Genomic DNA, 27,302 nt, shown 5'->3' with positions numbered 1-27,302 from the left:
GTTCTGCTTATGCTAGGGTAAAGAGAAGAGATGGGAAGCGAGCTTTGCAATTTTGGACTGTGTGTGTGAATCACGAGAGGAACCGCAATAGTCTTCGTGAGTATCCTCTACCAAAAGCGAACAAAGAGTTCAAAGAGTATAGGGAGACAAGGGGTTTTGGCCATGTACCATTGTGAAGCAAGATTGCAATGGTACAAGAAGAAAAAGATTCTCGCCTAACCCAAAGCAAGAAGAAGATTTTTCTACAGGTTTCCATGGATTAACAGAGCATGGTCAGTATGTTTTATGAAGCTTGATGATATGAAAATAAGTGCACGACAATATGTATATAGTGTACAGAAATATATGAAAGAAAATGGTTTCATAGAGGATAATGAATACATTTCAGGTTTCTTTGAACAAGTTTCTCATGTAGATACTATGCTTGAGCTTGAAGCTATAATGGATTCTAGCATGCAAGATGGAACCCACATTGTGGAAGTATGCTCTATGGAAATGTATGATGTGATTGAGTCTTTTGAAGATCAGAAAGATTTCAATGCTAATGAAGGACCAGAAGTGCGTGTGGAGACCAAGTACAAAATGGTGGCAAAGAAAGTGAGTCCAGTGGCCTTACCTTTACCATCAGATTGCAGGAAAAAGATAGAGCAAGCTTCTTTGCAGCCGAGTCTCAGGGATCCAAAAAGAATTGGACACAAGTTCACAATGTAATCCCTAAAAGAGATAAAAGTTGGCTGTGAAGAGTTTTTAACAGAAGAAGAGAAGAAGAGTTTTAAAGAAATTCTTTCAAGACATGGTAAGGCTTTTGCTTTCCAGCCACATGAGATAGGGTGTGTTGATCCTAATGTTGTTGCACCTATGGTGATCTTCACTATCCCTCACGTACCTTGGAATCTACGCCCAATTCCGGTTTCAAAAGCACATTTGCCAAAGTTAATAGAACTACTCAATGAAAAGATTAGCATGGGTATCTTGGAGCCTTCTTGTGCGCCATATTCAAACAGGTGGTTCACTGTGCCTAAGAAGAATGGAGCTTTGCAGTTCATACAAGATATGCAACCTGTAAACAAGGTTACCATCAAGAATGTGGGTACAGGACCTATAGTGGATGAATTTACAGAGGCGTTTGCAGGAAGATCAATTTACTCAATTGGAGATCTCTATTCAAGGTACGATCAATTTCAGCTAGATGTTGAGAGTAGAGATCTGAAAACTATGAAAACACCTTTGGGATTTGTAAGGATGTGTACCTTACCTCAAGGAGTAACAAATTCAGTTGCACACATGATCAATGGGATGAACATGGTTCTACGTGACTTCATACCTCAAATCACAATGCCATTTCTTGATGATGTGCCCATCAAAGGATGTGAAGACAAAGATAAAGATGAAGCTATGGATTCAAGGGGGTGCCGTGAGTTTCTTGCAGACCATATCGAAGATTGTGAGAAGATTTTTTCAAAGCTTGAAGAAGTTAATCTTACCCTGTCAGGGAAAAAATCTGTATTTGGTGTGAATGAAGTGTTGATTGTGGGGCATATGTGTGGTCCTTATGGTACAAGGCCTTGTCCAAAAAAGATGGATGCAATCAAAAACATCAAAGAAACATGTACAACTATAACTGAAGTTCGAAGATTTCTTGGTGCTTGCGTCTTCTATCTTATTTGGATACCACATTATGCACATGTAGTAGATCCCCTTTATAGGTTTTTGAGAAAGAATCAAAAGTTTCAATGGGAATAAGAGCACACAAAAGCCATGAGAAAGCTAAAGAAACTACTTCTTTCATCGCCAACCTTGAGAAAGGTAGACTATGCATGTGAGAGACTTGTCATTGTGACAGTCGACACAAGTCCTACAGGGATAGGATGGGCAGTAGGGCAAGATGATGATGAAGGAAAAAGGTATGTGGTGAGATTTGGAGCCAAGATTCTGAGTTCTCGCCAACACGATTATGCACAAGTAAAAAGGGAACTATGGGGGGTGGTTACAGCATTGAGGTGTGACAAGGAGTACTTGATAGGGGCATCAGTGGTTGTGGAAACTGATTGTTTGCCTCTTCTTGGAATGATCACAAACTGTTGGACTCCTGATATTGCAATGCTGTGATTGATAGCCTACATAAAGTCCTTGAATTCTGAGTTCAAGCATATTGCAGGGAAAGACAATCCAATGGCAGATATGCTATCTAGGGCAAGGTATGAAGATGAACAGGACATGATTATTGAGGGAGATGATGTTGGCACAAAGTTTTACACTATTGATCATGCAAAGAGTAGTCATGCATGTTTTGTGTCTTCACTTGAGTCCCTTTCACAGGAACTATATGAGGATGAATGGCTCTTGATAGGTCGCTACTTAAGTACTCTACAGAAGCGGGATGATTGGACTAAGCAAGAATTTAAGAGGATAAGAAGAAAACCATATGGATACTTCTTGAGGGATGGCTACCTATGGAAGCATCCTAAACGAAGAGATGGAACACCATTGCGTGTAGTATGCGATAAGGTTACTCAGCAATAAATCATCAAGGAGTTCCATGAAAGTTTATGGGCAGGGCATCCAGGTGTATGGGCAACATTTGCCAAGGTAAAAGAAAGGTGGAAAGGGATGTATAAGGATGTGGCTAAGTTTGTGGAGTCTTGTGTGACATGCCACATGTATTCAAATGTACAGCATCGTGATGGACTACATCCTACTTATCCATTATCCATGCATTACAAATGGGTTGTGGACTTGCTCACAATGCCCTTGGGACTTTGGCAAATGAGGTATTTGGTGCTTGCAAGAGAAGATTTGTCTAATCAAGTTGAAGAGCGAGCATTGAGGACAAAGAGTACACAAGCTGTATGTAAATTTCTTCTTGAAGATGTGATCTCTCACTATGGGTGTGTGGGAAAGATAACTGCAGATAGAAGAGAATTGGATGTTGATGAAGTAAGGGAATTCTTCTCTAGAATGGGCATCAAACTAGCTTTAACTTGTGCTTATAACCTAGAGGGAAATGTCAAAAGTGAAAGAGGACATCCTCCAATAATCAAATCTTTAGCTAAGGCTTGTGAAGGTAAGCTTGGAGAGTGGCCAAGGTTACTGCCATTTGCATTGTGGGCTGACCGTACAAGACATAGTTTAGTCACTGGCTATATGCTTGTTGAATTGATGTATGGTCAAAAACCTGCGATGCCAATTGAAGATGTAGTTCTTACATGGAATGTATTGCCATGGGAAGATGGAATGAGTAGAGAAGACCTTATTGCATTGCGCATATGGCAACTAGAAAGAAAGCTTGAAGACATTGAGCTTGCAAAAGCTCGACTAAAGAATGCAAGGTTGAAAAACAAAGACAGATTTGACAAAATGCATAGGCTCAGACCAAAATACATTGAAGAAGGTGATTGGATGTTGGTGTACGATAGTAGCCTTGAAAACCAGCACTCTACAATAAGGAAGCTGCAAAGAGATGGTTTGGTCCTTATGTAGTCAAACATGTGCATGGAAATGCAACTTACACCTTGCGTGAACTGGATGGGACAGAACTGAAAATTCCCATAGCAGGAAAAAGAATTAAATTATTCAAAAGAAGACGGGATTCTGATACATTTGATGTACAACCAAGTGAAGAGGATGATGAAGCCAAATCTATGCAAACTGAGGATGAAAGTGAGAATATGGCAGCTGACCATGAGTTTTAATGCTCTACAAATGTTGTTGTGGCACATACCGGAGGATGTGCAGGTTCAGAGGGGGTGGATGTCGTGCCGTGGCACGTACATAGTGTGAAATAAAAACATTCACCTCCTCTTGACACTTCTCAATGTATGCAAATAAAAGCAATCATGTACATACTGTGATATATGTTGAAGCATCTACTGCGGTCATTATCATGTACATACCTATTCTGGGAGTCATGGCCCTGGATGTGGTGCATTTGCATGCTTTCCCACTTGATAAGATGCTTTATTTGGTTTTACAATGTATATATACCAAGTGTTTCATGGTGGCACACTCATCTCGCCTATAAAGATTGATGCGGGCAAAAATTGCCAAAAATAGTAGGTAGCAGAGGCGTCGTTGCAGAATTGCATGGAAAGTGACTCAAAATGGAATATTGATGGAAAATGATGCTTATCTATGCTTTTTATGCTTATGCGAGTGATCCCACAAATTTAGGGATTTTCCTAACTCCGTTTGGGATTTTTCGCAAAAATGGTATTTTTTGGGTCAAAAATGAGCTGAAAATGACCTAGTTTTGGTCCAAAGTGGCAAAATGGTCCAAAAATTGACACATCAGCTGGAAATTCCATGGGGAAGAGAGAGAAGTGGGCTTTTTACAGAAAAAACCAGCAATTTTTCTCTACTGTGTAATAGCTTCCATGGTTGCCCAATCTATGTGTGTTGCAGTCCCGCCTCATTCGCAATCTTGTATCTGAGCTTGTGAGGGAGTGAATTAGGGTTTCCCCTTATCAATATGGTGTTTGGGCTTCAATGTAGTAGCTCTTAAATCTCTGCAAAATCCAAAAATTGTTGCCAAGAAGGTGGAAGCTTGAGCATTCCTTTCGACTGTTTGATGCTACGACTATGTAATTGGGGGCGAGGCTACATGATACCATGAAAGAGGTTTGGGTTTTGATTGATAATTGTGCTTGTATGAATATCGAGGTTTCATGGCTGAAACATTAGTGTTTTTCAATGGTCTTTTTAAGTGAAATTGAATGTGATTTGATGATCCTCTCATCATACTCTCGACTACGAAAACAAGCAATTTCCAAGCACGATAGGAAAGCGGGTTTGTGACTTTGCTATCGCGAACGCTCTTAGATTCTCTGTCACCCTTAGAAATAGGGTTGGTGATCCTCCACAAACGCTTTCTCGCAAAGGGTTTGTGACTCTCATCACAAACTCTCACAGCCAGAGGTTCTGCACCTTCCCAGCTAGACACACACTTTTCGACAACGGAGGGTCGTTTCTACATATCTCATGGTTGCTACCTAGGTGTAAGTGATCTTTCACATTCTGTTATGGTCCGACTTTTGTTGAAAGGCTTTCACTTACTTACCGTGGAAAGTCTCGTCATGGAATTACGGTTTGGATAAATGTTAAATGCATGCACACTAGGTGTTATGGGCCCTACTGTTTAACACTTATTTATTTCGAGCGGCATGCCAATTCATGGACTTTTATTCTCTCTGCACCTTTTTGCACTACATGTGCAATCTCTTCTGTAGATTTATTATGAGTTTACACCCTGCCATACAAGGCACTGGCTCAGGATGGGTGTCTATGGTTGGATGGTCTAAACTCTAGGAGCTTACTCCAGTCCACCCGCTTTCAACCTAGTTGGTTGTCTTCACTCCATATAAAATGTATGGCTGGATACTCAATGATTGAGTCCTAGTTTCCTTGTCCTACGGGGCAAGGCCCAACCTAGGGGGTCAGGGACCTAGGCCAAGGGCCTGGATTGGACCAGTGTGGACTGGGGATCCGCTTAGGGCAAGAGCTACGAGCTAGGCCTATATAAAGGGCGGTAGGGAGGAGGATCCTATGTCTCAGTTCCCTAGGTCTTACAGATAGGGTTGGTCGTTTGGCCTTTATCATATCCAAGAATCTCATAGGACCCATTGAAGGAAACCATGGATGACATCACAGATTATCCGTTGTTGCTCCTCTAAACCTTTGGCTCCAAACGTGTATTGTACCACCTCTAACCATCCCATAGTGTATGTGCAACCTATGTACAGGTCGGTCGACGTCTCAATTTGTAGGTCATACTCCCAATTTTATGAGAGAAATATCCCCTCTAAGCTTGGCATGTTGGAGGTTCCCCTTGAAGTGGAAGCATTATGGCTCCCATCACCTGACCCTCCACAACTGTTATCTTGGGAGTGCTTTGTTGCTTGGCTGGCATGGTTATTGTCATAGGGGTCTTCGCTTTCATGGCTCGACTTTGTTCTAGCATTCATAGGTTCTCAATTTCCCTCTCCTTTGTTGCTTGCATATATCGTTCGATCTCTTCCACATTGGCAAGACTCCTACCATTGGGTAGTAGAACCTCAGGGGGTGACGACTTGGTAGGGTCTTTAATGAGTGGAGTAGGTAGAATGTCAGCATTGCACCCTTGGGGAGTACAGGGTCTACATGAGAAGTGAAAGGTGAATCTACCTCCCCATTGCCCTCGTTCACTTCACTAGTTGTGGTCTCTGAACGGGTGGCTCGACTAGAGGTCTCTTTTAAGCGGCTAAACATGCTAGACCCGTGCCATGGGGCAAAGGCATGCATGCCTTGACTTGACATTTCAAGGTTTTTTGTAGGATATCCCTCCTTGATGTCGTAGTCATAGGAAGAGTCACTAAATGAGATATGAGGGTTTTGTGTTTCACTACCTTTGGTTATAGCCAAAGGCCCGAAACCTAATGTGGGTGGATAATGGGTTCCCATGTAATTTGAGGCACTCTCTAATGGATCGGACTCTATCACTCGTCTAGAGCGCAAATATATGTGAGGACTGTGTTGAGTGATGAGTACTCTAAGAGGTCTCACCACTAGAGATTTTGATTGTTTTACTTGGTTTTGTTTGTTTTATAATTTTATTTTATATTAAGCCCCTTTCTATGTGTGTGAGACGGAATAGGTCATGTGATAGCTCGAAACGTGCCTATCGTTCAAAGGAATTTGGTGTGCTTTACAACACACAATTTGGCTACCAAAAACTCTCGTGACCCCCAAAATGGTCGAATTCTAGTTGGGTGTGTAGGAGAAAAGGGGAAGCTAGTGGAAGGACAGGGTGGATCCTAAATCCCACATGCCCTCATTCCTCTTAGGGGAGTAGACTATATATTGTATTGAGTCTATACTATATCATAAGACGTAGGACTAAGGCCTGAGGCCTGGGCTTGGACTTGGGCTTGGGCTTGTAGATTTTATACAGAGAGTTGCAGCCCACACAGTAAATTACAACTAAAGTAGATTGTACATTTTGAACAATGCTAGAAATACATACAGTGCAAAAAACTAAAAAAATTACTGTAAAATATAAAAAATGGTAGAAATCACAAAACTCTGATGAAAAACCAAAAGATCTAACCCTAACCCTAACCTTTCCTCAGCCAAACAACAGATTTGCAAAAAGCATCAAAAAGTTTAAAAAACTGCAAAAAGGACAATAAGCAGTTGTGTTGCGAGCTAAACGCACAGTGCCTCCTCGACAGCGGTGCCAAAAATGTCGTGTTGCAGGGGACTTGTTGTGTGCTACGTGTGAGCCACTAAGGTTGCAAACACATCCCGTGTGGGAGGAATCTCAAGAATGCAATGGTGTGTCACTCACCTCTATTTCTTTGTCGTTGCAAGAATCTTGCACCGCCATGAAGTGGGAGCCCGCCGTCGTCACTGCTCAATCGCCTCATTGCTGTCATGAGGTCACTCGGTCACCCTTGCTCACACACACACACAACAAGAGTCTACATTTCAGAGAAAGAGAGCTAGCAAACCATACATTCAAGAATGAGATAAGAGAGTTAGGGTTACAAGCCCTTATGTGAGTCGTGCCAACCACACTTGGCTGACAATTATTATTCTCTCTCTCTCTCTCTCTCTCTCTCTCTCTCTCTCTCTCTCTCTCTCTCTCTACTAAATGCGGCGTGCGCCTATCATCAGCAATCACCCATGAATGCATGTGTGGATCCAGCAAGCCCGGCCCATAGCTCAATAATAATAACAAGGATGAACAAAGTTAACAGAGAACATAATGGTGATAGAAGGACTCATAGAGAACATGATGATCATAGGGATAGGTACGATGGATATGCTAGCAATGATGAAAATAGAGATTGGAACAGGAGGGATTGAGATGATAACCAATAGATAGAATGAGTTCATGGCATGAGAGGTGGGAATCTAATAGGGATAGGGGTCTTGGATGTGATGAATTATCCCAATTATAATGCCAATGGATCTAGACTTTTATATAAAGACAGAGGCATTGAAGAGGTGCTTGAATTTAACCAGCCTTCTTAAGAGGGCAAACAAGGCAGATCCATTTATGTGTCACCTATGGAAATCATAAGAAATTCAGATGGTTCACTTTCAAGAGCTGCAATGAGAGTTGTGAGAGTCAAAGAGATAAGAGAGTTGCGAGAGCAGCAACAAAGAATGGTGCTTGATTCCAAAGGATTTGAATTGTCCTTAGGAAAATCCTATGCTAGAAACAAGAGAGATGCATCTTGCTCAAGAATTTTGTGGTGTAGGAATCTCTGCATATGACATGCTAGAGAGGAAGAAGGATGTATTTGGTATGGAATCCTCATTTTGTTTGGATCATAGAGATTGCAGGATGTGCCCAATATGGCTATGAAAAGGAAGCTCTTTGCTATTTCAATTGGATGTAGTAAAGCTTTATTTCATGAGCATGACTTGAATCAAACCATTCTCTACAAATTAACCATGGCACACAAGTTTTGAATAGTGGTGTAGTCAGTAGTGTGGTCACCTTTTGTTTTTGCCGCCAGTTGTTATGTTCATATGGGATGGAGGTGAGGATGGAGCCAACATCATTAACAAAAAAAAATGGGACTCTTTAACATCTAATTGGGATAGCCCAAACTAATTGACACTTCTGTTTAAGCCGCACAATCTAGAAATTCATGAAATCTTTCCTTGGTAAGCCTAATATGGTTTATTGGTTTCATGAACCCACACGCTACCGCTTGGCATGATCTTAGCCATTGCCCTCATACCAAATTTTAGAGTCAAGATCCTTGATTTTAATAACTACCTCATGAATTCTTTTAATATCATTACCAAAAATTTGATGCTCCTACATGATTTTTGGCACAAAATCTTTAGAGGGCTTTTGAAGGTTGTGGTCCCTCCTCTTGCAATTTATGAGAGACAATAGCCTACAAAGACGGCATTCAAGCAGTACTTTGTTTTCAACCCAAGGCCGAAACCTTCATCCGCTCTCTCTTTCATTATTTATGTTGGCTATTTACTCATCCTACTCCTCAAGTGCAACCAATCCCATGATTGTCGTTGTGGCCTACTCGCCTTCTCCTCGCCCTCAATTTGGCCATACCTCAACTAGGGCAAAGGAAAAGTCAATCAAGAAGGGGAAAGAGAGAAAGATAGTTGAAAGCTGGAAGTGTAGGAAAAAGGAGTGCAAAGTGGGTGGGACGTCAAGGACTCTCTGAGTCACATAGTTAAATTTTGAGAGCTAGGTAAAGCCACTAATGTTTGCCTCGAGCAAAGCTTCATGTTGTCGGCTCTTGCTTAGCGCATTTTCCACTTTAGCAATGTACCTTTTGAATAACAGGTCAGAAAATTGATTCTTGACAAATTAAAAAAGTGCTTAAAAAGATTCAGCCTTCATGTGCATGGAAAGTTGGTCAAAACTGTTATATGCATGTGCATGTTGCAACAGTCAGAAGCATGTGATGGTCTGCGGGCATGCAACATGTACAATACTACAATTAACCCATCCCACGGTAGTACATGGTAGATATGATAGCAAAAGAGAACCCCAAAGTTGATGCAATGGCCAGAAGTCATAGAAGAGATGATGATGGAGATTGCTCTCTCTCTCTCTCTCTCTCTCTCTCTCTCTCTCTCTCTCTCTCTCTCTCTCTCTCTCTCTCTCTCTCTCTCTTTGTTAGTTAATTTTAGCATTGCCTACTTTTAATGTCTCCTTGCTTGCCTTTTGATATTGCTATATAATAGCATCAGCACATAACAAAGGCCTTCATCAAGAGTTTGTCGTACAGCTTCGCTTCCATGATGAGATAAAGAGCCTAAGGATGCACATTATTTGTAATTGAAGGTGATGTGTTTAGTGAACAGTGATCAAGGCTTGATAACAAGCTAGCCTAATGCTAAATGTATGCTAGATGCGGCTTTAAAGGGACAAAATTTGTCTTGATAATTCTAAAAGAGAGTATGTTTTAAGTGATCACAAATGGGAGTTTGTGGACTAGAATTGCAGTAATCGACATGCTTGTCTTTACGGCTTGTCGATTGGAGCTACGGTGAGGACGTTATGACAATTTGAAGTTTGAGCAGTTTGCAAAACTCTACCGGATTGCGCAACTGTAGATGAGGGATCATGGATGAAGTAAGTGCAAGTGAGCTTGCAATCGACATGTAAGAGGATCGGCCTCAAGTTCAAATTTTGAATGAGTAAGCATGGACTCAAGTTCTTTGAATTATGATGAAAGGGAGAGCAAGTCTTTGTAGAATGTGAAAGGGAGAGCCTCAAGTTTGAATGAAAGGGATTGGCTTAATATTGTTGTGTGCATTTGTTGCATGTGTCAAAGCAAGGGACTTGCCATAGAGTGTGTGCGAGCCAAAAATGGCTGCAAGCACACAACCAGATTAATCTAGCAAGCTCAAGAGAGTAAGGGTGTGTCACTCACCGCTCTACGCTCGCCTTCGTGGAGGATTCCTCGTCGCGAAGAAGAGGGAGCTACCGCCATGCCGCGCTCAACCGCCTCACCGGCGCCGTGCCATCGCAATGCTCTCTCTCTCTCTCTCTCTCTCTCTCTCTCTCTCTCTCTCTCTCTCTCTCTCTCTCTCTCTCTCTCTCTCTCTCTCTCTTTCTCTCTCTCACACACGCACACACACACACACGCATACACACACACAAGGAAATGAAGAAGAAGACGGAGATGGTTCACACTTGGTGCTCATGCTTAGCCAACTAACCCTTGAATGTTCCAATTAGAGTGCGCCTCTCATTGGCGATCACTCTTACCCTTTTCCTATTGGATCAACAAGCCCAGTCCATGACTACTAGAAGTGGACACTAGTGGTTAACATGCCCCCCTTCTTGATCTAGATTCCATCCTCGAAAGCTATTGAGTTGAAGGTCATTCGTCGAGGTGGAAGAGCATTTGAGATGTATGTCCTTAGCCTTCTTCACTACAAAATCAAACAAAATTGGCACAGTAATTGCACTCTTATATACAACTAAAGAGCATATGCACCTGTAGGTAGACAAATTGATTGGTAATAGAATATCAAACAATTTGTCAGCAATGAGCATTAAATTGTAATATAATCAAACGCATAAACAGTTGTAAAGGTAAAAAACTAAACAAGTTAATTTAACGGCTGAAAGGCACTAGAGGTCAACTGTTAATACCATGGGCAAGCTTCTCAATTTCTCTGGTCAATCAAGTTGTTTAATTGTGAGAGCCAAGTATTTTATGTCCGAGGGCTGACTAGAGGCTATTCCTAGAAGACCTTGTAGTGAAGATACGATAAAAGAAATTGTTCATGAAATCATCGCGCCTGACGTAATTTCCTTCTCTTTGACCCCTCAAAGTCTTTTCACAGTGATTCAATTTTGATGTGTGTGCTTATTTTGTATGCCTTGGGTCTTTTGCTTTTCAAGGAATAGCACCCACACTGGGAACCTCTAGGGCTCTAGTATCATAGGCGATACATGTGAGTGAAGTACCAAATCAAGCTAAGATTTCTCTTACAGCTTAAGATTTTACATTGTGGCACTTTGATTTTTTTGTTTGTTCTTTTTCAGCATTTTAATTTTGTAACTTTGGGGGGTCATATAACACTGTTAACCTCCCCAGGCTCATCACACTAGTAAACTCCCTTTATAATACTTAAGCGAAAGGTCAATAGGAACTAAGCCCACCACAAAGCCCTAGTACATTGCACACAATGATGCCTAAAGCGGATTAAGAACCTAAAGTAACCATTGATTATAAGAAGGCATTCCCCATGGTATTAAGAGAAGATCTCTAGCACCTAGCTTGGTCAAACTAGCTTAGTCGGACTGCTTGATTTTAAACCTAGACAAGTGATTATGACAAAAAATTACATTGAATTTAATGTTTGATACATTTGTGCTGAATATTATGCTACCAATCACAATTAAAGCAGACAAACATGGATGCAAAAAAGATAAGGGACAATGCTAATCGACAAGAAACACCTGTTTGTGTTGATGATCGTGCTTGATTTGAAGAGTGAACGAGAGAAAGATTTTATGATGATCCAAATCTTAACAACAGCAACACGTTCCTGTACACACTAGGATACATAAAGAATACCTCTAGGAGGCACATCAGTGGGAAGAGGTACCAACCCTTATTGAACACAATTAAACAACATAAGAAATCCTAACCTAATTATTTGCACTCCCCTTAGAGACTCAAGGGAATAGGATATTGTAGAGATTGGGGGGGAACCCTAAGGCTAAATCCCTATCCTCCTCGTCGAGAAAAACAAAGTTATCATCCGTGAGACCATATGTGCCATCCGTGTAATCATGTAAATCGTGTTCATCATTAGAGGCACCAATGTTTACTAAGAAGGTCACTAAACATCTATAGTCATTTTGGTCAAAAGGGTAGTCTTGTGCAATGGGAGAGATGCTCTCACCTAAGTATGGATCAGTCATGGTCAAGAGACATATCATCCATTCTAACTCCTTGAAATTCCTCTCACATGCTAGTGTACCTATCAAATCCCATTCACAAGCAAGCACCGGAAAGACCATGTGAAACACTTGTGAAAAGTAAAGAGGGTACCTCTCACCCAAGACAGGAGTAAAAGACTCTAGCGTACTAGCCATATCTGTACACACAGATAGATGATGGTTAGAGTGCAAATATTATAAGGGTCGTGTCCTTGTACATAATGTGTTTTTATGATTTTGGGTCATGTACTAGAACTTGTAGGTTTCCAAATTTTTGTTTGGTGGCTCTTGCTGTTTTACTTTTTCATTTTTGTCTTGTGAGTATAAGGCTTTATATATACATTCCCTAATATTGGGAGATTGAGAGGTTAGGGAGGAAGGTTGAGAGGGAAGTGAGTGAATGATAAATGTTAGGAAACCCCCCTCCCCCTTCCTTGGGTAGATCATACCTTTTGGAATGATGTCGTCACCTTTTGAAACCAATTGTTCCAAGTTGTTATGGGTGAAGACTTTGACCAATAGTTTTTGACCGCCCTAGGCATTTCATCTAGTTGCAAGGGTGGTAAGGTACTCTCCCATGATTTTAGTTGCAACTTTGTTGTAGGTGGTAAACTTACAATGGGAGGTGCAAACTCTTCTTTGTTTGTATGGATATGTACAATGGTAGGTGGAGGTTGTTTCGAAGCTTCTATTTCTGTGTATGAACTACATGAAGATCAAGAAGCTTCATTTGACTTCCCTGTTCCTAAACTAGGTGGAACAAATCATTCTTTCTTCAGTACCCAAACTAGCTTTGGAGCGGGTGTGTAGCATTCTATGATTATTTTTTTTCCATGATCGTCAATTCATTTTGGAGCTACAGGATTGGGCTCACATGGGTCAGGTGTTTTAGGAATTCAACACAACATTTCTTTACATTTCTTGGGGCGAGTGGGACGTCTCTTACCAAGATCCTGTCTTTTAGCATTAGCTATGGTCGCTAAAGAAGCTTTAAGGACCCACTTGTATGTTTTTTTTGTTATATTAGGATGGGTCTTGTGTGTCTCAAGCTTTATTTCAACTACATCAGTTGAAGCTCTAGAGAGTTGGGCTATGGGGACATATGGTTCAACCTCTTGGACATGCAATGTTTTGGTTTTTATTTCCTTAAGTGGCAATCTCTCAGGGACTATGGACTAAGTGGTAGGGATAAGAATTGGTTTCTATGTTGTGACACCCCCAGTCTCCCAATCAATAGTACATTTGGTGGCTATCATCCACGTGCATCCTAGGTTTATATTACCCTCCATAGTTCCAGCAGGCATGACCAAAACGTCTTGAGCTACAACCCCATTTTCATAACTAACAGAAGTGTGTCACATTCCAAAAACCACAATTTTTGACTTGTTGACACCCTTGACTTGGATAATACTCTCAGATAGAGGTGGCTTCCCTATTTGACACCACACCCCATATGATAGCAGATTATACTTAGCACTCGTGTCCAATAAGGCATTATATAGTGTGAGGTCTCCACCCCGTCATCTCAGACGACGGATCTGATGGTAAACCTGGTGGCCACTAGATCTATAGCGGAAGCAAACAAAGTGGTTTATGGTTCATCTAGCGGACAATCTCTCATCGCTACGTAAATCGAGTTCGAGCCTACTAGCATCGAGATCTAGTTCCATCTCGCAGGGGAAGCGTGATTGATTTATTTAGTGATCCTAAGACCCACCTTCCAAGAGGAGAGAAGTCCCAAGTGGCTTTTTTGCCATGTTTCAGAGGCACGTACACTTGAAACTTTTCCGCTCTAGGGGCAATGAGTAATACTAGCGTCAACTTATAGAACTATGGGGATGGAGAGTTCCGGACTAATCGGGACCACCCTTCTCATAGGCATTGGCAACCCGAGCCAAGCCCCCACTTTCCACCCCATACTCATACTTCCTTTTTGTTATCTAATTACTACCACACATGGTTGTTCAACACATAAGTTCATTGATTAGTTTTTGATTCACAAGTTCCTTAATACAACCCTTCAACCAGTATTGCAAAGCGGCACCAAGACAGTAATTCTAGTAAAAATTCTACTCAAACTTATTCATTAAAATTCCAATGCTTTGGAGGTACAACATCCCTCCTCCAACGAGAGTTTACTCCTCCCGTTATCGCCTAGTTACCCATACAACTAGGTATGTCCACCGCTTAACCAGCAGACGTGGACATTCCCACCACATAGAACGCAAGACATGGGTTCCCACCTCTTAACCAGAAGACGTGGGTATCCACTGCTTAACGTGCAGTCGTGGATTCAAGAGCCCTTAACCAGGAACTCTGTCCCCTATGATCAGGAGGGGGTTCGGACTAGTATCAACATTGGAAATAGAAATGAACAGGCCAAGCTAAATTCTCCCTAGCAAACATTCTTTCCTATCTCAAACAGTATATCTAACAATCATTCTTTCCTACTTGGAAATTAAAATATATATTCAATTCAAATGCCGTGATTTCCGTTGGATTTCCCCAACATGTGTAGGGATATGTTCTTTCCTAACTTATTGAATGCAATGTTAAATTAATCAAAACTTGAATTAAAAATGTGACCTACCTCCATAATTTCCTCGTCATTGCTCTGTGCGTTGGCCGGGACTTGGTCAACCATGGGAGCTTTTCTCTTCCCATTTGTGTTGCTTGTCCCAGCCTCGCGGTCGTGGGAACCACCGAAACGAGTTCTCTTTACCGGGGCCATATTATAATCACTACTTAAATTGACAACTTGGAAAAAGAGAGCTAATATCCGAGAGCACATACGACCAAAATGACGGATTAGTTTCAATAAGCAAACTCCTTTATACGAGAGGTTTGATTACTTCAAGACATAGAGATTTCTAATAGCCCCTTACTTGTTCTATGGGAATTAGCCCTAGGGTTAATTATTTGGCCTAGATAATTAAGAATTTCAAATTTCTACTTGATCTATTTACTAGAGATGAATTAGGCATGCTTAATCACTTCCTAATGCAAGTAGAGATTTGCAGATTTACCGCATGCATAGGTGAGAGGATTCCTTTTTCCTGGTGGATTAATTGTGGAATTAATTACACTAATTACATCCTAATATTTGAACAAATTGAATCTAAACATAGCTATATAAACATTGTGTGGTAATAGAATGAAATAGACTAACCTTATCACATTGCTGGCTTGATTCTATCATTCATTAACTATAATGACTTAGTGGATAATTCTCTTATTGGTAATCATACATTAATCTATGATTAGGAGAGGTTAATTGTTTGCATAATTGACAATTAGAATTAAGAATGTGCAATGGATAATCATATAGAAATTTAGAGAGTGTCTAATGAGAAATTTAACTGTGATTATGCATACTAGCAGCGGAATTATGAGAACCATAGAAGGAATTATAACATAACGTGAAATTAGCTTTATGTTACTGTAGTTTGGGCTGAATTTGAATCTATTTTCTGATCCACTTCTTGTGGCGAGAATTGGGCAGCACTTCCGTCTTTTGCTCCTTCTCCAAAGGTTATGTGTGCCGGCAGCACCTCCCCAAGGTGTGTGTGTATGTGTGTGTGTGTATACTGAATGTGTGTGTGTGAGCATATATATGCTTGTGTGTGTGTGAGCATGCTCTTATATAGGCTCACAAGCTCAAAATTTTGAAATCACCTGCTACGCTGGTCTGGAGTCCACTCGAGCCTTCATGGGCAGGGTTACTTGCATGGGGTGCATGGGCTGCAAAGTGTCCCATTTGCTATTCTAACTCACTCACTCACTATCTCTCAAGCTGGGAAAGTAGCCCACGAGCCCTATCTGTGTGTGAGGGCTCCCTCTACCTACCATATCAACTCAGCAGTGGCCTGGAGCCAGTTCCCACACAGGTCCCGAGCCCCGGTGCCTCCCCGCACAACCTTAGGAAAAAAATTGTTTTTAATCCTAGACGGGCAATTCTAATCAGATTTTGATGCCGAAACTTGCTATGCTAAGGTAGACTAAGGTGCATAATCCCGAGTACCTTCCATATTTAGCAGCCCTCGGCATCTGAAAATGCATTTTTTTTCAAATTTAGGTTACGGGTGCAGTTTGTCGAGACGGTCAAAACTAAACAGGTCGGGCGACCAAAAACTTACTATTTTTGGAAAATTCTTACAAAAATTATTTTAATTCACTTTTGGAAGCTTTATGACATTCTAAACATCATGGCACCAACAAATTTTGGAAAACTGCTAAAAATAGTAACTTTTTTCATTATGATCTTTTCATGGTACAATGGTGCTCTTTTAGCTCGGGGTCGAAGACTTTACGTATAGCACTTTTCAAAAGTCGCTATTTAGCTCAATAGGGTATCATAGAGGTGTGTCAAAGTCCAACCAATCATCCTCTGTTTCAACATGGAATGCATCTGTAACTCCAAGGTTGGCATCTTGTTGGCATCTTATGCGTTGTTGTCGCTCTTTAGCCTCAGCTTGAGCTTGTATCTTCTTCAATTTGTTTGTGCCTTAGCTGCCTTTTTTTGATGGATGGCACGTAGCTTTTCTTAGCTTAAAGAATCATATTATCTTTTAAATTTTCTCCCATTGAGGAATCCAATGGTTTCAACTCCATCAAGAGTCTCCACGTGAATGGTACCTTGTGGATGATTTTACATACTCTATATGGTCCTTTTCTCGCATATTTCAACTTTTTCTTTTTGTTACACACTCCATACATAAGGAATTTATCACCAACATTGATATATTTGTTCTTTAGATGACGGTCAAACCATTTCTTCCTCCTATCTTTCTCCACAAGTGATTTTTTCACAGCCAATTTCCTTTCTTCATCTAAACTCTCAAGGATGTATAAGTGCTCAACTAAAGGGTTACCATCCCAACCTTCTTGTGAAGCTACGCGTAGACTAGGAATTACAAACTCCCATGGGATAACTGCTTCTTGTCCATATACCATTTTGAATGGTGTACAATTAATAGCCACTTTGTAAGAAGTATGATAATCCCATAGGACTGAAGTCAGCTTCAAAATCCCAATCTGTGCGATGAGCTTCCACCGTTTTGGTCAAGATAGAGATTAAGGTCTTGTTCGTACTCTCAGCTTGGCCATTTTCTTGGGGATAATAAGGTGTGGACTTATGGTGAGCTATCATGACGTTGGTAGTGAGTTCTTTTATCACTCCATTTATAAAATGAGTGCCATTGTCACTTACAATCTCAAAGTGACAACCAAACCTTTTAATAATGTTCTCAAAGAGAAACTTGACAGTTGACCTTGCATCAGCCTTATGTGTCGCCCTGGCTTTCGCCCACTTGGTCACATAGTTAGTGGCAACGATAATATATCGACATTGAGTGCTACGAGCTGCCGGACTAATCGGGCCTACAAAGTCCAAACCTCATTTTTCAAATGGTTGAGTCACTTTAACAGGATGTAAGGGTATCTTATCCTGTCATTGTGTGATCTTGTAATGTTGGCATTCATCACATCCTTTTGCAAAAAGTGATGCATCCTTGAATAAAATAGGCCCTGCAATAGCCTGATTTCAACACCTTTCTAGCTGTTAGTTCCCCTGAGAAATGTCCTCCGGCTATACCCATGTGGACTTCTTGTAGTATGTATAAATACTCATCCTCACGGGCATAACATCTAAGAATATCATCCTTTCCTAGCCTGTAGAGAGTTTCTACAATGAGAGAATAAGGTTCACATTCTTTTAACAGTTTTTGAGCTATGTCCTTATGAAGCTCTTTGGGTGGAAAACCATTAACTAGAAAGTTCACAATCTTCTCACTCCATTCAGGCATGATCTCAACCAGAAATTCATCATTGAATTCATTAGGGGCTTCACGATTAGGTATGCGAGACAAATGATCCGCCATGACATGTCTTTTACCACATCTCACCACAATGATAAAATCAAACTCAAGGAGAATTAACAACCATTGTGTAATTCTTCCCGTGGAACAAGGTTTATTTACTAGATATAACAAGGCTTGATGATCCACATAGAAAAAAAACTTGTTGGCAAAAAGGTAGTAGCGAAATTTCTTTACTGCATAAATCATAGCTAAACCTTCTCGCTCTGTAGTGGTGTAGTTTCTCTCGGCATCATTCAATTGACGACTTGCAAAGCTAATGGAGTAGTCCAGTTTATGTTCTTCTGGTTGAGCTAGAACAAACCCAATAGCAAAGTTCGATGCATCAATATACACATGGAACATTACATTCCAATCGGGCACTCATAGAATAGGAGCACTAGTCAAGGTCTTTTTCAATGATTCATAAGCATGGTCACACTCTGCGGTCCAGTGAAACTCAATAAGAAGTTTGTATAATGGATGAGCTACCTCGGCAAAGTTTAAAATAAAACGTCGGTAATAATCAACATGGCCCATGAACCTTTGAACTCCTTTATAGTTTTGTAGGTGGTGGCAATTCAGCAATGGCTTTCATTTTGCTCTCATCTATGGAAATCCCATTTTTGGACACTATGCTCTAAAATGACTCCATGTTTAACCCAAAATTGGCATTTGAAAGGGTTTAAGGAGATGCGTTACAATCTGCACTTCTCAAACACTTTTCGTAAGCATGATAGATGTTCTTTCCAAGAGGAAGAAAAAAAACGTCATCTAAGAAAGCTTCACAAAACTCCCTCAAATATTCTCTAAAAGCAGTGTTTATTAATATTTGAAAGGTAGCAGGGGCATTGGTTAAGCCAAAATCCATAAGACAAAATGCGAAAACTCCAAATTCGCTTATAAAGGTTGTTTTAGCTTGGTCCTCTAGCAAAATTGTGATTTGATTGTAGCCAGAGTACCCATCTAAAAAGCTATAAGCTTCCTTCCCTGCAACTCTTTCAAGCACATGTTCTGAATATGGCAAGGGGTAATGGTCCCTCCTAGTGGTGGCATTGACCTTCTTGAGATCCATGCACACTTTGAGTTTCCCATTCTTTTTTGGCACAATCACTATCGTAGAAACCCATTCTGAGTGCTCAATAGGATATATGAATCCACATTTAACAAGCTTTTCAATTGCTTCTTGAACAATATTTTCATATTTAGGATTCATTGGGTAGGTTTGTTGCTAAAGTGGTTTAGCCATGCTATCCATGGGGATTATGTGTTGCACCACAGAAGGTGGAACACCTTTCATAGCATGATATGTTCAAGAAAATATATCCCTGAATTCCTTGAGAAGTTCTTTAAGTACACACTCCTTAGTCTTTGTCAGATCTTGGGCAATGAAAATAGGTTTGGACTCTTCTCCTGGGTCTGCTAACTCTATTTCCTTAACTATCACTGAACCGTCATAAACTCCATTGCTTCCATCGATAGGTTTTCTTTGAGCCTTTGTATACACAACCTTACGTTCCTCTGTGGTGTAGGATTTGAAATGTTCAGGTGCAGGGTGTAAGTCTGTGGGGTCCTGTTCTTCTATGAACTATGATTTCACTTCCGATTCCTTTTTTTGTTGAATTAACTCTCGATTTTGTTATCTCCTTACGATACGGCTCAACTTTGGCTTCTTTGTAGCCTCTAGCTGTGCGATGTCAATGGGTTGTGGACTACACGAAGCATAAGTGATAGCCTTTTGAAATGTGTCTCCCTTTCCCCTTTTGTGAGAGCTTTAGGTATTTAATTAATGCAATTAAACTCTCATTGGACCCCTTTGTCTTCTGGCCAATAGGAATCAGGCAAGCCATTGGGATGTTGAATGCTCATTGGACCCCTTGGGAGACAGTCCAATAGTCTTCTAGAGAGCCTAATTTCTATTGGTTCTTTTATCAAGTATTTTTAAATGAATTAAACTATAAGTACCATCCAATAGGATTTGAATGCACCTTGGGGGCAACTAGGCTAGGTCCACCTCTATGGCCATCCAATAGGATTTGAATGCACCTTGGGGACAACTGGGCTAGGGAGCTGACATGTGTCACTTATTCCCTTTGTGTAAAGGGAGCCTGAGAGAGTGTGTGTGTGTGTGTGTGTTTCTCTCTCATCCCCTACTAAAAGGGCTCGCCCCCATCAAGATAGGGATGTGGGAAGACTGTTGAGTCTTCCCACAAGCATCCAATTTTACCTAGGGTTGGACCATTGGACACAACCTTGAATTTTTGGAGTTTGGCGTATGGCCCACATTGCCTCATTGACCTTGCGCTCAACTACATACTGCCCACGAGAAGCTATACTTCGTTTTGGGGCTTGTGATATCCCTTCTTCTGCTTACTTCGTCTTCCACACTTCTTTGCGATCTTTGGTGACCGAGTTGTACTCAGGCCTATGTGATGCATCATCTTCCACGTTGATAACCTCATTTGGCTTGCATTTTTGCCTTGATGTCTCCTTATCTCCTATTAATGGAGTTGGTTGTTTACACATTGGAGTGCCCTCAGTAGCCGCATTCACTACTCTTATCACTTGGCTAGGACGTTTTTCATGGCGTTTCGTAAGCTTTTGTAGTGATGGACCCTTCCCAATGTGTTTTCCATGGCTGTATGAAATGGCCTTTGTGCTCTGTAAGATGGAATTCGCAAGGTCGGTTGTACATGCATCATATAATGAAATGCATTTACAGAAACCCTCCCCTGCTAGCCAGCTGCCATGCTTGCTCTCCACAAGGTTAGTGCGTGGAGTGTTTGGTCCATCAGAGCTACTTTCTAATCATGTCATAATGCCACCCCAATGTGCAATACGAATTTCCCACCAACTAAGCCATGAATCCATGTATGGAATGTTACGGTCTATGCAATGACCGTTACGCCACCATTGGCGTATCAGACGAGCCTCTGCTGCTGTAGCCTCTTTTGTTGGTGCTTGCCTCCACTTCTCACACATTTCTTTGTGTGTGTGTTGAGAAGCTTGCACCACATACTTCATTATGTGTTGATTCAAGCTTTGCTTCCAATGGAAAAGACAAGAACGCTCTCGACTGCTCATTGTATTGGTCTTGTCACCACCATTGAAAACAATTCGAACTGCATTCCAGTTTGCTTGAGCTTCATCCGCCATGTAGCCAAAAGAAATTAGCTTTGTCACACCCACACGATATCATTACATCGTTAAGGCACTCCCAACCCATGTCTTCCTGTTTCATTTCACAAGTTGCAATAGTCAAAAGGTCCTGCATGCTGCAAACAAATTGTTTTAGAGAGAGTCAAAGGCAAGCCACAAAGCTCTTAAGGTGCACCATGTACCTTGGATCATAGACATGACAGGCCATAGTCACCCATTCGTTAGCATGTTTGGTGTGATCAAACTGGATCCACGCATGTCGAAGATCACCATCCCGATCTTGTCTCATTCGGTTCACTAGGTCCACACCGGATGCTGGACCAATTGTGGACATTTTGAAGACATAACATTTCTTCCCCTCCATACCTTGACCAGGAAACCGGCTTCCATGGAAAAACTCATATGTGCAGTCTCGCTTCAGTTTTAGGAGTGCATCAATGCCAAAAGATTCTTTGTCAACCCCTCTACGTAAAATAGATACTGACCTCCGAAACCTGTCAATGTTAAAAGTGTTTAGATAAAAAAATAATTTAGCATAGAGTTTTACATCAAAATAAGAATCTAGGAAATGCTCATACCAATTATCTTGCACCAATGGCCCCAACTCCTTAGCGATTGCAAATAGTTGTTGCTCGCCTAAAATTCCTTCGTTGGTGTTGTTGCAAAGAAGTGTTGTACTTATAATTTCTTTTGCCAAACACATTTGAACCTTCCTGGCTCCTGCGTGTGGGTCAACAGTCAAAATCCTTTGCACCATCAGCTTGGTGTTGTCCGTTAGTGTTTTGGATGTGCCGCTATGCACATCATGTCGATGTGTGCCACGATGAATCATGACTCTAGTGGTAGTCTCATCGGATGGCATGACATAATATACTACACAATCACATGTTGCAATACAGAAAGCAATTGCCTTACAAAAATGGCATGTAAGGCTCTTATCTCCAATCTTACAATATTGCCTCGATGCAATTTCCTTTTGTATGTACCCGTTGAAATGACTTCTATTGGGAATATGATAATTAACCAAGCGGACACATTGTTCATTCATGCACTTGAGAGATCCTATGCAATGACTAAGATGCACTACACCTGGAAAAACAATATTGGACGTAGTAAGCTTCGACCACAAATGAGGATTATACTTATGCTCCATCGCATCCATATGGTGCAACTTTCCCATGGTAGGTAGAAATTCTAGAACGAGATCTCCATTGTAAGACCTTGGAATCTCTCTAACTTGTTCCACTTGTTGTATTTGCATTAAAAGATTTGTCAATGTGCCCTTCTTTTCGGCATGTAAGAGTTTTTGTCTTGTACTCCTTTTGAAACTCTTTGAGGGCAAAACTCGAGGGGGGGTACATAGATCTATTAACTCCTTCTGACCGAATTGCATCTTTGATAGACTATCCACAATGGCAATGGGAGTCATGCTAGGTGAGCCGGCATATTGTGTTTGATGGAATACGTTGACTTTGTATTTACGTGAAATCTGCTCATCCAGTACATAGATGAATTCACCTAAATTGTTGAGCGTCCTCTCAAGAGGCAAATTCATTTCAATATCACCTACTTCGATGATTGCATCTAAAGTTGTAAATTGCATGGGAGCAATTAATTCTAAAAGAAATGATTCAGATATTATAAATTTACCATTGTAAAAACGATAAGAAAACTCTTTACCCAGGAAAAATAAAGAGCAAGCCATAATAATATGCCAAGCAAATAATTAAGCACAAGATCACATTGTATAAACTAAAACAAATTGTTTATATACTCACATCTAATAATATAGCCGTTATAAATTTAAAATTAATATTATTTTATTATTTTGAAAAATTAATGTAAAAAAATACCAAATATTTTTCTTTAAAAAATATGTTTGTGACTCTGTGATCACGTGAATTTATTTATTGTAATTTATTTTTTTAATGTTTGTGTAAAGGAGATGTGTGAGTAATCGGGTGTGCTAAGGATAGGGGAGCAAGATGCTGCAAGTTGAAATCGAAAGGTTGAGGAGTCAAATAACGAGAACATTTAGGACATAGTACTCCCCACCCCCTCCCACGCCATTCAGGCGACGAGGAAGGGGGGTGGGGGACGTGTGCGTTGGTGGAGGCAGGTAAGGAGAGGAGGGGCGGGGCGGGGTTTGCGTGCAGGGCCGCCACTTGGGGCGGAGGCGGGGGTAGGGGTGCTATCGCGGGGGGTAGGGGGAGCGGAGGCGGGCGGGGCGGGCCGGAGCGTTGTCCATGGTCGGGAGCGGGGCACTAACGCAAGGGGGGCGGAGCAAGGGGAGGGCGGGGCATTGGCAATGGGCGGCCAAGCGCCCATGTCCAGTGCATTGGCCATGGGCGGGCAAACGCCCCCGTGTGGGGGCAAGCGGGGCAAGGGGGGCGGAGGCGGGCGAGCGGGCCAGAGCGTTGTCCATGGGCGGGGACGGGGCATTAACGCAAGGGGGGCGAAAGGGGGGGAGGGCGGGGCGTTGGGAATGGGTGGCCAAGCACCCATGGCCAATGCGTTGGCCATGGGCGGGCACACGCTCCCACACGGGGACGTGTGCCTGCCCATGGCCAACTCGCTGGCCATGGGTGCATGTGACGTGTGTGTGTACTCTGCCTCTGGCCACGTGTTAGCCAGAGGCGGACACACGTCCCTGTGTGGGCACGTGTATCCGCCTTGGCCAACACGTGGCTAGAGGCAGAGTACACACACACGTCACACGCATGGCAGTCCATGTGGACACGCTCGTCGTCGCGTGTCCACGTGGACTCGCCACGCGTACTATCGTCAGTCAACGATACACGTGGTAGGGTACGTGGCCATGCCTATTGCCACGTATGCAACGTGTCGGCCACGTGGCCTGCCACGTGTACTACCGGTGGTCGATAGTACACTGGCAGGCCACGTGGCCGACCCGCTGCCTGCATGGCAGTGCGCTTGGCCACGTGGCCTACAACGTGTACCATCGACTGACGACAGTACACGTGGCGAGCCCAGGTGGACACGTGACGATCGGCGTGGCCAGCGTGTCCATGTGAACTGCCACGTGTGTCTGTACACACACACACACACACGTTGAAAAAAGGGTGTGTATGCGTGTGAACACACACACACAAACGCACACACACGCTGGCGTATGTATGTGTGTACACCACACACACGTGGCTGCGTGTAGCACGTGCGTGTGCGCACGCACACACACACAAACGCCAGTGCGTGCGTGTGTGTGTGTGTGTGTGTGTACACACACGCACACGCCCACGAACTGCACACACACGCACATGCGTGCACGCACACGCACACACCCAGACACACCCACACGTGTGCGCGCACACACATACGCATGCACATGCCAACACACACACACACACACACACACACACTTTAGATCGCATTGAGTTCTTTAGATCGCATTGTGTCCATCGTAACTGGAGTGAATGGAACAACACAATCAAGGGCCGGACCCAGTCATCGTGTGGAAACAGGTACCGCTATTGAAGATGTAAGAGATGAAGCGTTTGGAAACGTTGTCAACAAGCACATTTCATTGGGTTGGGTGGATTCTCATAGAGTACCATGTTAGCAGTGGCTAACGGCTACACCAATTATGCACCAAGCTGTGGATGTGCCATAGTGCACAATATTTACTTTTCATTGTATAGGGCTAGGGCTCATTTAGGAGTTCGAAAGTTGTATGAGTCTATGCTAGAGAACTCACTTTATCCCATAGTTGAAGGGTTTGAGGCCCAAAGCTATAAAAGAGCCCTATGCTTAATGAGAGGTCATTCTTGAGTGGTCCTTTTGAGAACTCTCTCCCTAGAGTAGGTCTTGATGGCCTAGCCTTTGAGGTTAATGTCCATGCTTAAAAGGCGAGTGCTAATCACATGTAATTAGTGTAATCCTCTCTTAATTACTCTAGTCTTCATTATGTTGTCAATCATGTTTCTCTACTTTCCTTCATTGTTTTGAAGTGTTGATCTTCTCTAATCTAACTCTTACTTATGCTAAGCTACTCCGATTAGTGGAGTCCTTATCTAACTCTCTCGATTAAGCGGAGTGGGCGTACTCGTGATTGAGGGATTAGAGTTGTCCTCTAATGGTGTGCTTGTGTGTGTGTAGGTTTAAGAAGCCTTGAGCTTAATTTGATTATGTGTGACTTGATTTGGACACCATGATTGGCATGGTTGGGGTGGCCGACTTGAATGCGATCTTGTGTGCTTAATCGTCAATGCATGTAAATAGAGTTGTGCTTGAGAGGCTCCAAGATTAGTGTGTTTCACTTCGTTGCTTGATGTGTGTAGATGATTGCTTGAATTGATGCTTGATGTGCGATTAGCATTAGCTGTTTGGGATGATTTCTATTTGCATTGGAGGATGCACGCTCTTGAATCCTCTCAATCTTTGCATCCGATGACGCTCTCGCACATTCTTTGTGTGATGCCTCCAAGCCCTAGCCAGGTCATGCTCTCTCTCTCCGGATTGATAGATTTTGTGGGAGATTGCCTATGCTATGGCAAGCCTCCAACATTGGCGCCATTGCCGGGGACGGGTTGCCTACGCTAGTGGAGTTGAGGTTGCAAAAGATAAGAGTACTTTGATTACCGATTTCTTGTAATTAGGTAGGATTTGATTTGTGTGTAGTGTAATTAGGTTTAATTAGATGTGTATAAGTCATTTCACCCCAAAAACCCCTAAATTCTCTTTTGATTTTGCTAATTTTTCACTAACCTTCACTAATTTTGCATCCCATTCATGCTACTTTCGTGCTAATTGTACTAATTCCATGCTAATTGTATTAACCTAACCACTAATTTTGATTTGGAATGTATGCTAAATCCCCTTAATTGAGGAGGATCATCACTCTTAATTGCTCTAATCTATGCCTAATCATGTGATTGAGTGTTGATTTTGGTCAAATTTTTGGATCAATTTTGGACCAAATCGGAGTGGCACACATGTGTGTGCAATGGAGTGTCTACGCGAGGAGTGAGGATTAAGCGAGCAAGTAATCAATTGTAAGTGGATTGACCTACTCCATTCAATTTTTGATTGATTAAGTTGATCCCATTGAGTTGCTAAATCATTGCTAAAATTAGGTGTGTGTGCCTAATTGATGGAATTTATGCCTAATTTGATGAAATAGGAATGAAATTGTAATCAAATTGAACACCTAAATGCTTGTAGATTGATGATTTTGCAAGAAATGTGTGTGAAAACATTAGGAATTGGCCTAATTGCGTTGCTAATTGAGCAAAAGTTTGGATTTGTGCACCTAATTTTTGTGTGTGTGCAATGCTAGATTGAGTTAAAATTGGACCAATTTTTTATTAAAATTGAGTTAATTTAGCATGTATATACTCATGTGTGATCAAGTGTGCAATTGATGAAATGCAATGAGTGTTTAATGAAATTTTTGCACAAATCGACGGCCTAAATTTAGGTGTGTGTGCCTAATTAATGGCCAATTATGCCTAAATTGTGAATGATTAATTGGTATTTTACCAATTAAGATGATTAAATTGGCCAAATAATTCATGTGATTATGATTGATTGATGACCCAATTGCTACACTACTCACTTGGGGATGATTTTAAGTACACTACAATGGATGCTAAATTGATTGGTGCGATAAAAAGTGCATTGAATTGTGTGTTTATAAGTACAAATGACAAATCTGGTTGGGATTGGATGTTAAAGGTTACCCAATACGAGCAATTGGGCTTGCAATGGTTACAAAGCGGGTCTAAATTGGCTAAGAAAAATTTAATCACCCATTGATGTGTATGCATTCCAATTGATGAATTTGAAACCAACTTAAGTGCATAGAATTATTCCAAATCAAAGTGTGCACCAACTACTTTTCA

The sequence above is a fragment of the Adiantum capillus-veneris genome, chromosome 10, assembly GCF_014529385.1.
Source record: "Adiantum capillus-veneris isolate H3 chromosome 10, ASM1452938v2, whole genome shotgun sequence".
In the NCBI taxonomy this organism is placed as follows: domain Eukaryota; kingdom Viridiplantae; phylum Streptophyta; class Polypodiopsida; order Polypodiales; family Pteridaceae; genus Adiantum; species Adiantum capillus-veneris.
The sequence above is the reverse complement of the archived record's forward strand: the minus strand, read 5'-3'. Positions refer to the sequence as shown.